The following is a 16,192-nucleotide window of genomic DNA, read 5'->3' on the forward strand; positions in this document are numbered from 1 at the left end:
GTGAAAAAAATTTTTTCCTGTTATAACCAGAATTTCCCACGTCAACTGGCTACTTCAAGTTTAGCATTTTAAGACAGCACAGCTGGTATAGATTTTATTGAGGGTAAGTGTCTCCTGCAAATGATTAATGCCATCCCTAGTGAGCATCTCAGATGGGATAAGTTGGTTTCTGTGGTTACCCATCTTTCTGCATTACTCTGGAAAAAGCTGAATGGTTGATACAGATTGAATACTTTTCTTTTAGACATCAATTTTGGTCAGATACACCTCATTCACTCTAACTTAAATTTCTGAAAGGTCACAGAATGATTTGTTTATATCCTCCTATGCTAGGAGTTTAGAAGAATACTTTGACATCTGCTTGAACTGTAAAGTATATAGAGATGAAAGAACAAAACCAGATTTTTTTTTTTGTCTTTGTACCAGAATGGTCTCAAGTTAAATATCTCAAACATTACTAAAATAATTAAATATAATAATTTGCAGCACTGATCTTTTAAGTGGCATTATCATTTTGGGGAAAAATTTAATAACAGTAAATTTCTCGCTGAAAGTAATGAAAATATCGGTAATTTATTTCAACATTATTTTTTCACTCTGAACCAATACTAGATCTCTTTTTTTTTTTTTTCAAGTAAATGCCAGAAAAGCCTATGGCAGTCTAATTGCTTGTTCTTTCTACCATTAAGTTTATTGACCTCTACCACCTTCCTTTTTAAATCATTACATGAATATGCATTTGACGTCTAACACACAATTGGATTAAGACATTTGTCTTCATAGATCAAATATTCTAATTTGCTTCTTTGTTTAATTCAGTTCCTTAATACTGATTAGAAGGCCAAATCTTAATATATTCAAAATATTTCATTTAACCATTTGTCTAAGGAGGAGCCAGCAGGAGTGATTGCAATAGAAGTGAGATATAAAAACTAAGTGAAGAAAATCTTAGTAGTTAGAGTCACATACTTCCAGGGAAAACATTGTAATAGAGGCAAAAACTGTTGGGAAGGAGAACTATTCAATATTTAGAAAGATCAGTAGATTTCTTTAGTAAATCAATTCCACACAAACTTCTTAAAAACCTAAAAATGCTTACTTGAATGAATTATTTTCATGTGTTTACCCAGAGATGGATCTGTGAGGCTGTGTAGCAGATAAAACAACAAAAATGGGATTTAACTCTAACTTTATTTTTTCTTTAATCTGGATAGGGCAATGAAAAAAATGCCTTTAGGCATTAAAGCACTAATTTCACCTTAAGCATAGCTGTGATAGGTGTTCACATGAAAACAAAAATTAAGTGATGGTATCAAGCAGTCATCACTGTCAAACCCTGACTACCCAATACTAATAAACATTTTGTAGCATTTAGGGGGAAAACATAAGGGAGTAATAACTCATATCTACATAGGATAGAAGCCTAAAAACTTTTATATGGTACATATCTGTAAACCTTTTTCACTTTTCAGACTCTTCAGGCACATTTTGTTTTCCAAGCCTTCTGTGAATATTTGCCTTGTTTTCAAAACACAACCAGAGCATGAAAACAGAGCCTTAAGGGCATGAATGCACTATCACTCCCTGTTAGAGAAATGGAAAGTAAATCAGAGCACTAAAAGGGAGAAATTACTTTCCTAAAGTAAGAAAAAGCTTAACCAGGCCCTAGGAATTGTCATCAGTTAATGGGGAGGAACAATCTGCAGAACCAGTCAAGAAGCATTTTGCTGAAGTTATGATCTCTGCCAGCCTGCTTAGGTTGCTCACACCAAAGAGTGCAGACATTTTCTGAGCTTGCTCCAGATGAGGGAATCAACTGAAAATTTAAAAAATGACCAATAGTCACAGACCTTCTCAGTAATCTGTAAACCAGGGACTGATAGTAATTACATTGTAAGATAAAAGATACATGTAAAGCCAAATTTAAGTTACTCAAGGTTGACATCTGTTGTGCAAAATTAATGACTGATAAATGAGATTAAATAAAACAAGGCCTAAGGATGTGTTTTAAAAGACTATAGTGTCAACTTGAACCTTTAGGTTGAAACTCATTAGACTAACTTGAACAGATTTTCTTTTGTTCTACATGTTTCAGTATTGCTGGCTTGATGAAGAAATACATCAAAGAGGCTACTTCAGGCTCAGAAAACATGAGGAGAAGAAAGAAAAACAATGTATGGCTATCTTATCATCTAGAGTTGGAGCTGGCTACAAACAACATTCAAATTAATTTCCAAGCTCACACTAAGTCTCCACAAGCTCCTGTTATCACAGAGAATTTCTTCAAGTTCAAAAACCTGACTACTGCTATCCGTAAGTTCGGCAACTTTTATTCAATAAAATGGCCAATCCCTTTAAGAACCATCCCCATCAGCCAGATTGTTCTTCCTCAACAAAACTTTGTCTAAGACTTGGTGTTTGTCTCTTATTCTATGCTTTGAATGACCAGGAACAAATAATGGAAACCAAGATATTTCTTTATACTATTACATGACAAGAGCCTAGCAAGACAATAAGTCCTTGAAAGCCTGATAAAATGCACACTTATCACCAGCTGTAGCCACCTAAAAAAAATTTAAATAAATCTGCTGATTATATAATCATCTTAAAACCCTGTGTAGGTTAAAGACTTAAATGTTGTCAATGACAGCTAAAGATCAAAGCAGATGTTCATTAATCCTCCTCTTATTTAAGAGAAGCTATAGGCTAAATAATACATTATTACAGTATTAGGTGGCTTTTTGCTCTGCTGATTAATTTTGTGTCTTACTGAAGAACTTGACAAATGTTTTAGATGTTTAAATACTGAACTCGAAGTTGGTCTTCACAGCCTTCCTTCTGCTGTGATTTGGTCTGCAGAAATTATTTTTTAAGAAACATAAAATATTCATTCAATACTAGTCAAACTAGTATTAAGGAGAGATATTAAACAAATCACCAAATGAGTAAGTAAGGATGAGAATCCTAACACATTTTACACATTGTATGTTCTGTGTTTTTGACTATTGAGTTGGTTGTTCTGCCTTTTTCTCGTTGAACTAAAACAAAGTTTTAATTTTACTAAAATTCACAATTCCTTGGTTGTTTATATTAAAAGCTAATTATTTCCTTCTATTAATACAAATGCCATTAACCACAGAAATTTGGTTTTTGTACTTTCACCTGATCTGTTCAAGGGACACTAAATTTAGATCTCGCAGAGAGAACCCTTTACCCTCAAGGTCTGCATCAATTTATGTGCTATACTACAGCAGCTTCTTAAAATAACAAAATGGAAGCTCTTTTTAAAAGTGGTTTAAAAGCTCTTTTAAAAGTTGAAGTGGTTTCTGAAGAAACAGCTAAACGAGATAATTCTAAATGCAATAAAACTTTTCCCAATCAACTGAATGGGGAACATTGGGGTTCTACCAAATGAAAGAAAACACAAGCTAATATTCAGATCCATAGTTTTTTGCAATTCAGTGTAATCTGAAACAGACATTTCTTCAGGTTCTAGAAACTCAGTTTGAAGAGAATAGAAGATGTTATCTTTATTACATTAAATAGGAGACTTGAACACACAGTACTTGCTGAAGAAGAATTTACCTTTATTAATTATTTTAATGGGAAATGAAGGGAGTTCAGACCCAAAATATATGCTGTCCTCTCTACGCACAGAAATTTATGAAAAATCCCTCTTTATCAGGGAATCCTTACTGAAGAACAGAGAGTGAACAGCTGTGCTGCTCTGATATTTTAGACTATCTAAGGGTTTGTTCTTAAACAGGGGTTTTCTCTGATTTCAGATACATAGACTCTTTCTAATTATATGGTTTCAGACATATTTTCAGTAAGTACCAAGGTAATTTCTTTCTTTTCATTCAAATTTAGAAGAAAAAAAAATTAAGTTTCAAATAGCATCCCTAAAACAAAAATAGAGATTTAGAGATAACAAACTTGCCTCAAAAACTTTCAGGAGATAATAAATTCCTAGGAAAAGCTTGAAGCTAAAAAGGAAAAGACTTGTTCCTGCCAGGAACAAGGACAGAAGGACTCTAAGTGGAAATTGGGTATTTTAACTCACTTTGTAGGGTTTCCACCATTACTTTTATGGCAGGGCGTGTACGCTAAGCAAATGCATCTTTCAAATACCTGTGCTGAGATACTTCTCTTTTCTTGAAAATCTTCAGCTAGTCTTCACACCTCTCTTCCTTGCCAAACACCACAGAGCCAGTATTTTCCAATCCTTTGGAAACGGCAGTCTCCTCACTGCCTCTCCTCTCCCAGGCACCACTCTCTCATGTTACTTCCTAAGGCCAACAATAGCTTTTGCTGCCTCCCAGAGCTGATAGTGCCATTTGGGAGGGCACTGCTATAATTAACTCAGGCATCACCCCTGTGATTTATCTTGGTCATCTGTGTCCTAGCAATACCAATAATGTAATGGGTTAGATCCATTAGCAAATCAGTCCATTACAAACACAAAAATATGAGTAAGGTGACGTACATTTTTTTTCTTAATCTACTTCCAGCTCGCACAAATATAGCGCCTTAAAAATAGTACTTAGACTTCTACTGTTTATAGCAAGTCAAAGTTCATATGTTCTCATCTCTTCTACTACTTAGGTTACCCAAAGAAATTTTCTTGTGTACCTCTGCCTGGATAGATTAGGCTCTGTCTGGGAAAGGGAACGAGAAAACTCAAATTACCACATTCGTAGTTAAAATATGCAAATTCTCCTGCTGATTCCATTCAGTTAGGTATGTTACCTCATGGGGGGCTAGCACATGCCAAGACAACACATTTGGCTCAAGAACTTCCTAAAATATACCTTACCAAAGACACAGTCTGGCAACCACTGCTACTTGTGTTCTCAGCTCTTCTGGTCTTCTGTAACTTGTCAGAGCAGGCACATATAATGCTTGCCTTAGTCCTGGCATTTTAATATTTAACAAAGCATGGGCATGGTGGGCTACAGATAAGTTTAATGAAAACTGGACCTGAATAAAAGAAGTAAAGGCTTCAGATTTACACCTTTTTCTATTTTCTTGACAAATGTTCTAAAATTTTCTTTCAGTATTCCTTTCACAGGCCTATTATGTTCAACTTCAGGATTTCTTTCCATGGTCTCAATTCATTAGAATTGGTCTCTCTTGCATTTAAACATCCTGGCAGTTTCACAGTAACAAATTACTGAAAGAAACTTCTCCCAGACAGCTTTGCAGCAGGTCTTACATCATCTCTAACTGTAATTAAGAATGTCTCTTTCCTATAGAAATGTATTGTTTTATCTGGCATTTTCCTTCTACTTGTAGATGCTTTAGTCTTCTTTTGTGAGTCATTATGACAGCTTTTACATTTAGTTCTAAACATAATTGTTTTTATTGTGTGAGGAAACTACACAATCAATTTAAATTTTTTCTTATAGTTTCTTATAAAAATGTGCAAATGTAATGTGCTGTCTAAAATTTTTTACCTGTGAAATCACAAAACATTTAATTCTGGAAAAAAACTATGTTTGATAGAAAAACTCTGCTTTGTATTCTCTAAAATAGTAAGAATTTGATACTCATCTGCTTTATGTAAACCAATGCATTTAAAAGAGAAACACGGATTTCCTGGGAAATAACAAGGTTTTGTACACTCTTTAATTAATTTGATTACTAATTTAATCTATATGAATATTAACATAGGATTACTTTAAGCATTCACTAGAGCCAAAAGGAGAGATGCCAGGAAAAACAGTAGTTGCATGAGAATCTGGAATTCTGTATCCAATTTTACCGTACAAGTCCAACATATGACCCTTGGGGATTTTCTTCCCTTATCAAAAAATATTAGAATAAAATAAATTAGACAGGACATGGACATTAGAAAAATATTTCAATGCAGAGTGCAACATGCAAAGACTTCAGATAAATGAGTTCTTCAGCATGTGCCATTTACCAGCCAACTACTGTGAGTAAAAAGAGTAGAAAAGAGTCCCAAATTTTCCATTATCATAAAGGATAAAAGTGTGCATGAGTTTTAAGGCACATTCTTGAATAGTAGAAACACTGTTACTGCATGCTATGAATAAACAATTAATGAAGTAACTGTGCTTAGGAATGCATTTACTCTTGTGAAATTACCTGTCATGTAAACTCATGCTTTTTTGAAGATATCTTTGAAATTCCTAAGAAAAAATTGCAGGTTGTTAAAAAAAAAATAATCTGCAAATAGTTATTCATCTATGTTAGAAACACAAATGTACCTAGGGTTAGAAAAAATTCATGCCTTACTTTAAATCTTTCCAAATGTCTGTCTCATCAACAGAAATAACAGTGATTTTAGAATTTTATCACTTTTTTCATCCTCAGACTACAGTAATAAAATCATTGCTTTAAGTAATTCCTTTTCACTTTAATTGCAGCTTTTTAAAAACAGGTTAATAACCATCCATATTTAAGCTGTAGATTTTATGAGTTATACTTATTATGCGAACCATTAAATTTTTATAGTCTTTGCAGAATAAAATAATCATTGATCTTTTTCATCTGAGTGCTATTAAGGCAAAGGGTGTAAACATCAACCAATTAAAACACTATTTAAAATGTTTTAAAAAATGTGTTATAAAATTTAGTTTTAAGTAATTTCACTCATCAAGACTTGATAAATCTGAAGAGTACTTCATTTAATTTCATTTATGAAAATGCTTTGCATTCAAAGCAAAATCCTGAGGGACCCTCGGTCCCCATAAAAGGCTGTGCAGTTGCCTTTGCCTTGGGTACTATGACTTCCCAACAGTAGGTTGGCTCACAGTTCAGTGCCCTCCAGCAAATGTGTAAGGCAGGACAAGATGACTCAAAGTCTATTCTTTTGCTCTTCCTAATCACCAGCTAAGCAAACAAGAATGTGAGGTATTTAGATCCTGTTTATTGCCTTAGGAACAAGAAACCACTTAAGTAAATTTTAAAAATACACTGAAAACAAAGTGTATAGTATGTAATTTTTAGACGTGTAGTCCTTTTCCCAGAGATCACTTCAGCCTGCAACACTGCTTACAAAAATGTCTTCAAGTTTATACTCCACGGCCTACTGTGTGGCCATTTATACAATAGCAGAGTTATGAGCTTGTACAAGCTGGGTGTTTGCGGCTCAGACCTGTTGAATTATGAACATGAGAATTGGAAGAGAATTGTTAGAATAGTTAGAAGTTCACCCATTCTCATGTGACAAGGAGGAGCAGCACAAACATCTCTTCCTCAGAGACAAGGTGCTGAGTCACTGGAGAGTGATACACTGCATGAGAAATCCTGAAAAAACCTGTGAGCTATCAAACAGAGGATGAAAGCGCATGTACGATAAGCTCAGCTTCCACAGAGAGAAACATCTTACCTGCACCCAAAAAGTATATACAATCTGCAGGTGGCCAAATGACCACCAGCACTGAGGTACCCATAAGGACCTTGAATGAGGCCATGGAACTGAAGAGAGAGAGAGATGATAGGTGCAGAAGGCCAGACACAGGCAGTGCTGTTTCACACATGTTTACACAAAATAAATCTTCCAGATAAATCAAAGCAGATTAACCAAAGACACACATTATACCCCAAAAGTTGGACAGCAACCAGGAAATGGGTATTTTATTTGCATTGACATTACAGTTACAGAAATGAATTCAAGGATAAGTATAATAATGTTCAGTAAAGTGAAATGACAAAAACACAGGCTATCTTAAGATAACCTTAAGATTTGCTTCCCAGGAGAACACACACCCTAGAAACCTGAATTTCTTCAGAAAGCAATCATGGAAGGTCAGAGCACCCTTGATTCAAATTTAACTTAAATAAAAATAAAACTTTTTAATTGATATTTTTATGGCATCTACCCATTTGTACTCAACAAAATCCTTGCAGGTCTCAAGGCTACTGTATTCTATGCAATGGGAGGTGACAGCTGCTCATCATAAGCATAGGAGACTGCAGATTCCCTAATTGGAACATAATCCTAAAATTGCTCAAATAAGTGGTGGCAAATCAGAGACAGAATGGGTTGTGTTGAAAGGAATCTGTAAAGATTGTCAGGTCTAATTCCCTGCCCTTGGTGAGGACATCCTTCACCAATCAGGTTAAGTCCCACTGAACCTGACCTTGAACAATTTCAGTGATGGGGTAAATTCATATTTTTCATAATACCTTAATTTAATATAATAGAACTTAATATCTTTTAAGATTTTCATTAAGAGCATCAACAGAGGGATTGAGTGCACCCTCAGCAAGCTGGCAGATGACACCAAGCTGAGTGGTGCTGTTGACATACCTGAAGGACAGAATGCCATCCAGATGGACCTAGACAGGCTGGAGAAGTGGGCCTGTGGGAATCTCATGAGGTTTAGTAAGACCAAGAACAAAGTGCTGTAGCTGGGTCAGGGCAAACCCTGATATCAGCACAGGCTACAGATGAAGAGATTGAGAGCAGCAGTGTTGACAAGGGCCTGTGGGTGATGGTTGACAAGAAGCTGGACACAGCCCAGCAGTGGTAGCTCAAAGCCCAAAAAGCCAGTCCTTCCTGGGCTGCATCCAAGCAGCATGGGCAGCAGGGCCAGGGAGGGATTCTGCCCCTCTGCTCTGCTCTGGTGAGGCCCCACCTGGACACTGCATCCAGCTCTGCGCTCCCAGCACAGGAAGGATCTCTTTGAGTGAGTCTAGAGGAGGGACACCAAGTTGATCAGAGAGATGGAGCATCTCTCCTGAGAGGAAAGGCTGAAAGAATCAGGATTATTCAACCTGGAAAAGAGAAGACTTCAGGGTGACCTGATTGTGGCCTTCCAGTACTTGAAGGGAACTTACAGGAAAGATCAGACAAGACTATTTACAAGAGCATATAGTGACAGGACAGGGAGAAATGGGCTCAAAAGGAAAGAGAATAGGTTTAGATTTGATATTAAGGAAAAATTATTTACTGTAAGGGTGGTGAGGCAATTGAACAGGTTGCATCATGGGAGTTACTCAAGGCCAAGTTTGATGAGGCTCTGAGCAACGTGATCTAGTTGAAGGTGTCCCTACCCACAGCAGGAAGGTGAGAACTAGATGATCTTCAAGGTTTCCTTCCAGCCCAATTAATTCTATTATCATATGATTCTGTGAACTTCTCTGGACAAATTGTTCCAATGCGTCACCACTCCCACAGCAAACAATTTCTGCCATTGCAAAGCTACCCTCCTTCTTTTTGAAAACATTCCCCCTTGTCCTATCACTACAGGCTCCAGTAAAAACTCTCTCCCCATGTTTCTTCTAAGTGCCTTTAAGTACTGCTGGGCCAAAATAAGGTCGCCCCCAGAGCTTTTTCTTCTCCAGGCTGAACAACCCCAATTCTCTCAAGTCTTTCCTCGTAGGAGAGGTGTTCCACTGCCCTGACAATTTTCCTGACTCTCCTCATAACCTGCTTTAATATGTTGCTGTCTTTCATTGGCAGCAAGGTGCTGTACTCCAGGTGGGGTTGTATGAGAGTAGAATAGAGGAGAAGAATAACCTCCCTTGGCCACACTGCTTTTGATGTAGCCCCCCCAGCTAAAATTGTCTTTCTGGGCTGCAAGTGCAAGTTGCCAGGTCATGATCATTTTTTCATGCATCAATACCCCAAAGTCCTTCTCCACTCAATCCTTGGAGTCCCCAGTCTGTCCTGCTACCAGGGATGGCTTTGACTCTGGTGCATGAACTTCTGGCCTCGGACTTCAAGAGCTTCTCATAGGCCCAATGAAAGCAATTCAAAACACAGACCAGGAGCACTGCTACAACATGACATAATTCTAAGAGAAAGATAAGAAAAATTTTGTTGTTGTCTGGGTTTAAACTTGCAGAGGGCCCAAGTACAAGTTGCAAATTTTTTGAGGGAAGAAACATTTAAAGGAGGTTGCAAAGGGACTAAAGTTAGATGTGCCTTAACAGAGCATCAAGTCCAAAGAACATAACAGCAATGACTCTGGAGACAGGTCCTAGGGATTGGAGACACTACAAACAGAAATAACATCCATGCAGTCACAGGTGACAACATTTCAGGAACACTCATTTGTACCAAGTCAAAATATAAACTCTCCTTCCTGTGCATGACACGGAGCATAGATGATCTATAAAAACAAGCAGAGTATGCCTAGAGATCTCAATCCAGCCTAATCGGACTTAAAACTGGAAAAAGACAAAAAGCTTATTTTCATGATGTCTCCTGAGCTGTAAATCTTTCCTCTGCATCAGGAAATCAGTGTTTTACTGGTATTTCAAACAGAACCCAGGGTGTAGCTTAAGGATTTAAGTGTATGGGAAATAAATCTGGCCACTTCAAATGACTGAATATTTCATACTGATGTTGATTCATTCTTGTTTTGCAAGCACCAAATAAAGCATCTGAATTGCCAGGATTTTCTTGTGTTTACTCTTTTCCTAATTCCTGTACTTCTCCTGCAGATTTAATTAAGCATTCTGGGCAGCAATGAAAATGTTATTATACTAAAGAATTTCTGAACTCGGCCATTATTTTTCTATTGTTCCCTATTTGCAATAACATTCAGCTAAACAACAATAAAGATATAGATTGTAAAGAAGAGTATAGCTATCTTACAGTTCAACTGCAGTGCTATGTAAGGAAATGGAAAAGTCAAACCCTCTGTTTCTAGGTACCTGTAAATGAGCAGTTACTCAAAGATTGACCCCAGAAGCAATAATCCCCTCTGTCTGACAAATGAAAAATTTGGTGCACTATAGTTCTCCACCTGATAAAGGACCTTCTCATGGAAATAACATTAAAAATCAGCACAAACTATATTTTTACTGCCAAGTTCTTCTATATAGGCAATATTCCATTTTGATTCACATCAGACTTAGGCCATTGTGTTGTTGCCTGATTATCCTCTTCTGGAAACAAAGCATTCTGACAGCATGTCATCACTACTGAACTTGAAAGGATTTTATATGAGGAAAAATAGTCTCGTTATGCTACTCTGCTCAATTAAGTCAGAAAGCATAAAACAAAACCATTGTGTAGTGGCATACAAAAGATTTGACTTTATTTTGTAAATTTCAGGCCGATAATGTTTAAAAAAACCAACATGTATTTCAGAGTCCTCCTCCAATCTTCACTATTCAAAACATTACTTCTTATCCATAACATCTAGAAAATTGGCACATCATTACTGCAGCACATATCTCTCTTCTAGATACAATAACTACCCAGGACAAGAGCCTAAGGAAAAGATTTTTTAAATCTCTTCTGACAGCTTTCTGACAGGTTTTCTCTGCATTTCCTGGCATAACCCTTCCTGGAAATACTTCTCAGCAAGCAGGTTTTCTGCACTGTCCATTTCTATCAACTGTCTGGCCACAATAGGAGAAGACTATACCTACAAACACAAGGTTCACCTCTATAAAAAGAGAGTGCAGCCTTTGTGCTGCCCTGGAAGCTGCTGGGCTGTTGCACAGGGTGGTTCTCAGGAAGCAAGGAGCACCACATTTGCACTCTAACCCAAGTTACCACTGGAGCCCCATCCTACGGGCAGGGGCACTGTTAACTCCTCCTCCTCCTTTCCCATAACCAGGGGAAGGTGAAATAGGAAGCTATTATTATTATTATTATTATTATTGATGGCATAGAACAAGCAAACAGGAAAATCAGGGAACTAAACAAGGATTACTACAGATGGATATGAGAAACATGTCTGTAGGGTAACAGCTCATTTTTCATCCATGTTTAGTACAACTCTGACATTGCCACTGCTCTTTGAAGTCGTACTTTTCTAGTCAAAACTGTAGTGATGTTTCTTTCCAAAGCATGCTTATTTGGAAAATTGTCTATTAGCAACAAGGCTTTAATTTGGAGTTAGGGATCAAGCTTTTCAAGCAACATCACTCTTTCTGTTTTCAAGCATTTATTCAGATCTTCTACACTGTCTACCTCTTCCTTTACAGATTATGCTCATACTACAAAGTGTGATAAAATATTTTTTTAGAATTTTTTCAGAAAGATGGTCAGCATATCCTTCAAAGAATAAACAAACAAGGAGTGCAATGCACGGTCCAATGTTCTACCTTGTAATGGCAAATGTCCTGCATTTCTAAACTTTAAATTCTGTCTCTTGTTCAAGAGACTGAAGTATATAATTCTGAGAGCTTTGGAAACAGGCAAAACCCAACTTCTGATGAAGCTGTGATTTGCAGACTGCCAAGAAGTCTTCAAAAGATTTTTTTTCTGTCATAGGGCCCATCAGCTTAGAGCTGATGCTGATATCTTGCAAAACTAAGCATCTCCTCTTAAACCAGAGACCCATCAATATTTTTCTACAAGTTAATTAACTTCTAGACTTTGATGCTTTGCGAAATTTCTCTGCAACAAACTCATGAACAGAATAGGCACATTCACATGCAAAGACCCATACATGCTCAGTCCAACTGTTAAAGCTTTGCATCTCCAAGAACTAATTCTTAAATGCATGCAGACTTGCAGCTTCCCCCTCTGCAGATGAAAATGCAGAAACATAACAAATGTTTTCTAAATTATCTTAAACTATTTTCAGAGGAATTTAATTATTTTTCCATTTCTCTGAAAATTTTCAAATCGTATTTTAAAAGCTAGATAAACATTATTTATAACCATAGTTTCTCCCATTAAATAAAATTTAGCCATTTAAATCCTATCCGGTTGATTCATCTTTTCAGATCAGATAAACTTGCAGTGAACCTGGGATTCTTCAGGGTCTTTTCCAGTGGGCTGTTTTCAGCTTAAACAGCTGTGTTGTTACAATTTCCTTTTACATGTGACTTGAGGGTACCCATTTGCTTCACAATTAAGAGCATAGTACCTACAAATGTTCAGCTAACCAGATTGTTAATTGCTATGTTTGCTTTACGCTTTCTCCTATAAATAGAAAATGTTCCTCCTGAAAGGGAATGGTTCAAAGGTTCAAACATTATCTTTCTAACTTTTCTCAGGTTACTCAGTTTTTTTTTTTTCCTCTACTCTCTGTCTGGGGATATTACTGATAAAGGTTTATGTACTCCCTGTTCTAGTCTCAGCTTCAATGAAAGCTTTTGCCTTTGTGGAAATCAGTGCTGAATGTTTTCTTCAGAGGCAGCCAGCAAAAACTGAGTTTGTTTTAGAGCAAAGTTATCCGTAACAAATAAAACGTTCATATGTAATAAACTAAAGTAGAGTGAAAAATATTATAAAATACACTTCACTAAGATTTTATACTACTTAAATAATACTAAATAACCTGAATAGTTAAGGTTAGTATTTGGTTTTATTAGTTCTTATGTATATGTCTGACTTTCTCCACTGGTAAGCTACATTTGGTTCTACCTCTCCTAGTATTTCTAGCCAGTTCATCTGAATCCTCAAATTCCCTGAAGATTGTCTTTAGATAAAATTAGAAGCATAACTGCTTAATAAATGGGAGCATTCCTATGTAAACATACAATACAATGTCAGCTCTTCTATCATGTGATTTCTGAGTGGAATTTAATATATGAGCTGTGAATAGCTTATGACCTGTCCCATAATGTGGGATTCATCTAAATGTAGATGCAGCTGAGCCAGTCCCTCATTACAGTCTGAATAGATGAATGAGAACTTTCAGGGTTCACTTCACTCCATGCCAAAGTATACATATAGCTTGCATTGCAAGCTACCTTTGTGCATTTTTATCCATGCATAACTTGGAGAAATTGCTGATTTTTCTCCATTATATTTTGTGAAGAGGCTTAGGCTGATTACCTCAGATGCCTACGTCCATCACAACCAAACTTCCATGTTAATTAGGATTGCGAGAGACTACTTATTTTCTCTGAACTATGTCTGAACTTTTATTCAAGTTTCCCCTTGGTCATGCTGTTTTCAAGTGAAGGCTACTGAAAAATGGCCAATAAGTGGCCAAAATTCTGGACTTCCCTCTAACCTTTTGAGAAGTAGTCCAGACATGCTGCCAAACTCAATTGTTCCTGTGAGGGTCAAGAGGTCTTTAGAAGTCCATTTCCTATGACTCAATTTATGACCCTGATGTCTCAGTGAAGGGAACTGCTAATTTATTGATAACACAAGAGAGAACATCCAGTTCAAGTGTTCTGTTATGGACCACTTGCTGGGTTTAGCCACAGAGTATAAGTGATTCTCTACTGACACTGCATAGGACTGTCAGTGAAGTCTACGAAGATAAAGCATCATCAACAGCTACAGTTGATCATGAAGAGCCATATTTACAAAGATAATTTTTTGATTAAACACTTTTTTTCTGCCTCACATTCACATACTGAAGCCCCTGCCAGAAGTTGTGTTTAAAGTCTAACGCTGATGTGTCCCTAAAAGTTTTTTTGGCTTGGAGAGAATTTCTAGAACTGTGCAAAACTACTCAGCTAGTCTATACATTTGGAGGTTGCTGCTAACCATCCCTGGCATATGAGCTAAACATAGCAGCATTCAATAATGTGCTGTTCACAAAGAAAATGGGAACACGGAGGATGACGCTGCATGTCAGCACACATGATGAGAAGGCAAAGGTCACTTAGCAAGGCATAAACTATGAGCAGCAAGGCAGGTGACAGCAGCTCTGATGACAGCATCCTCACACTCAGGGCTGACATATCTGCCAAAGGTGGACTTGGCAGATGGCCACATATCACAGGAAGCAGCATTTTGCATGGGAACAGATTTCAGAGTGCTGTTACAAAGGGCTTCAAGTCTCACTCCTGAAAACTAGGCTCACTTTACCAGTGCTCCTACCAAATTATATGCTACTAAGATAATGTTCAGGAATAACATGGTTTTGATATGAGTCTATTTTTACTTTCTTACTTCCAAATTAATATGACTTAGCCACCCCTCCCTCAAAATAATTATAGTAGTAAAGCAGTTTGTGTATGAAGAAAGAAACTGGAAATTTATAGAGCAGCACGGGATTAGCAATTATTAACATTCATCATTAAAATTCCATTTCAGTTATATAATTAAAGAATTAGCAAAACAATCTGAAGACTCTGAACTATGGAAAATCCTGAGGAAGAAAAATACAAGGCATTCTAATAGATACCTTTTAAAAATTCAGCTGGCTTATTGCGTTAATACAAACAGTGATCACAAGGCACAACTGGTTAAAAGATCTCAAATCTAATGCACACTAAACAAGTCTAAAGTTGTATCCATTTTATTATGGGTTATCAGTACCTTGGTTAAACCCAGCACATTTTAAAATCTTGTGGCATAATAACAGACTTTTTAAATTTAAAGTTTACTTGTAAGAGTAGTTCATTGACATATTGTTTCTGTGCTTTTTAAAACTGGTAGCTTGTAGTTTCTCTGTTTATGCTGTGAATTTCTTGAATTCAAGACTGTATAAACAGTTTTGACAATTAGCTTATTTTAATTACTTTAAAGCAAAATGAACATCTATGAAAGGTAAAAAAATAAACATTTAAATATAGAAATTTGCTATCGATTGTTATAATTTATTTTCTAGAATGCACTTGTTCCTTTACTACTCTTAATTATTTTAATTAATATTTCTGCATGTCAATTAGAATTGGTTCAGAATGGAAAATTCCACCCCTTCTCTGTCTCTTAAAGCAGGCAAGCACACATGTTCTTAAGAGGGTTTTCTGTGTATCTAGGGTATATGTAAATAAGGAAAACAGCATCAAAAAGGAATTGAAAAGGGGCATAATTCTATAAAGTCAAAACTAACATAGAACCTACATAGACCCTTTTTTTAGAGCATTAATTATCTCAGTCTGAAACAGGAAAATTGGAACATTGATGACATATGTCAGTAAAATAATTAAAATAATAAAGAAGGAATGGGATTTCTATAATCATACATAGCATGACTAAGTAAAAGAAAAAAGGGAGAAATCTATCCTAGTTTAAATCTAAGACATGAGAAAAAATACCCTGGATTGTTTCCCACTGAATAGCTCATACAGCAGCTAACATTGTTCCCATTCTTACTTTATTTGCCCTGTCAGAGTTTTCTTCTTGAGGCTCTGTAAATTTTTAGTATTTCTCAGGAAGTGTGTTGGAGATGGGATGTAGAATCCCAATGCTCTGAAACTTTCCCTCTTTGAGAGTTGCAGTGAACTGTAAGTTAGTGAAGCTCTGCACGTCCTAAATTACTGTGGGAAATTCACAAGCCCTGGGACTGAATACTTCCTGAAACTTTATTGCATGTCACTTGGGATCATATAACTTTTTTCC

The 16,192-nt window shown here is 36.5% G+C and overlaps 1 protein-coding gene across 5 annotated transcripts in view; it reads right to left on the reverse strand.

The window, feature by feature from the left end:
• Window positions 1–16,192, reverse strand: part of ZNF385D (zinc finger protein 385D) — a 418,148-nt gene that overhangs the window by 120,101 nt on the left and 281,855 nt on the right. The window lies entirely within an intron of this gene.

The sequence above is a fragment of the Agelaius tricolor genome, unplaced genomic scaffold (assembly GCF_023055355.1).
Source record: "Agelaius tricolor isolate 1412-34295 unplaced genomic scaffold, bAgeTri1.0.p SCAF_6, whole genome shotgun sequence".
Taxonomy (NCBI): domain Eukaryota; kingdom Metazoa; phylum Chordata; class Aves; order Passeriformes; family Icteridae; genus Agelaius; species Agelaius tricolor.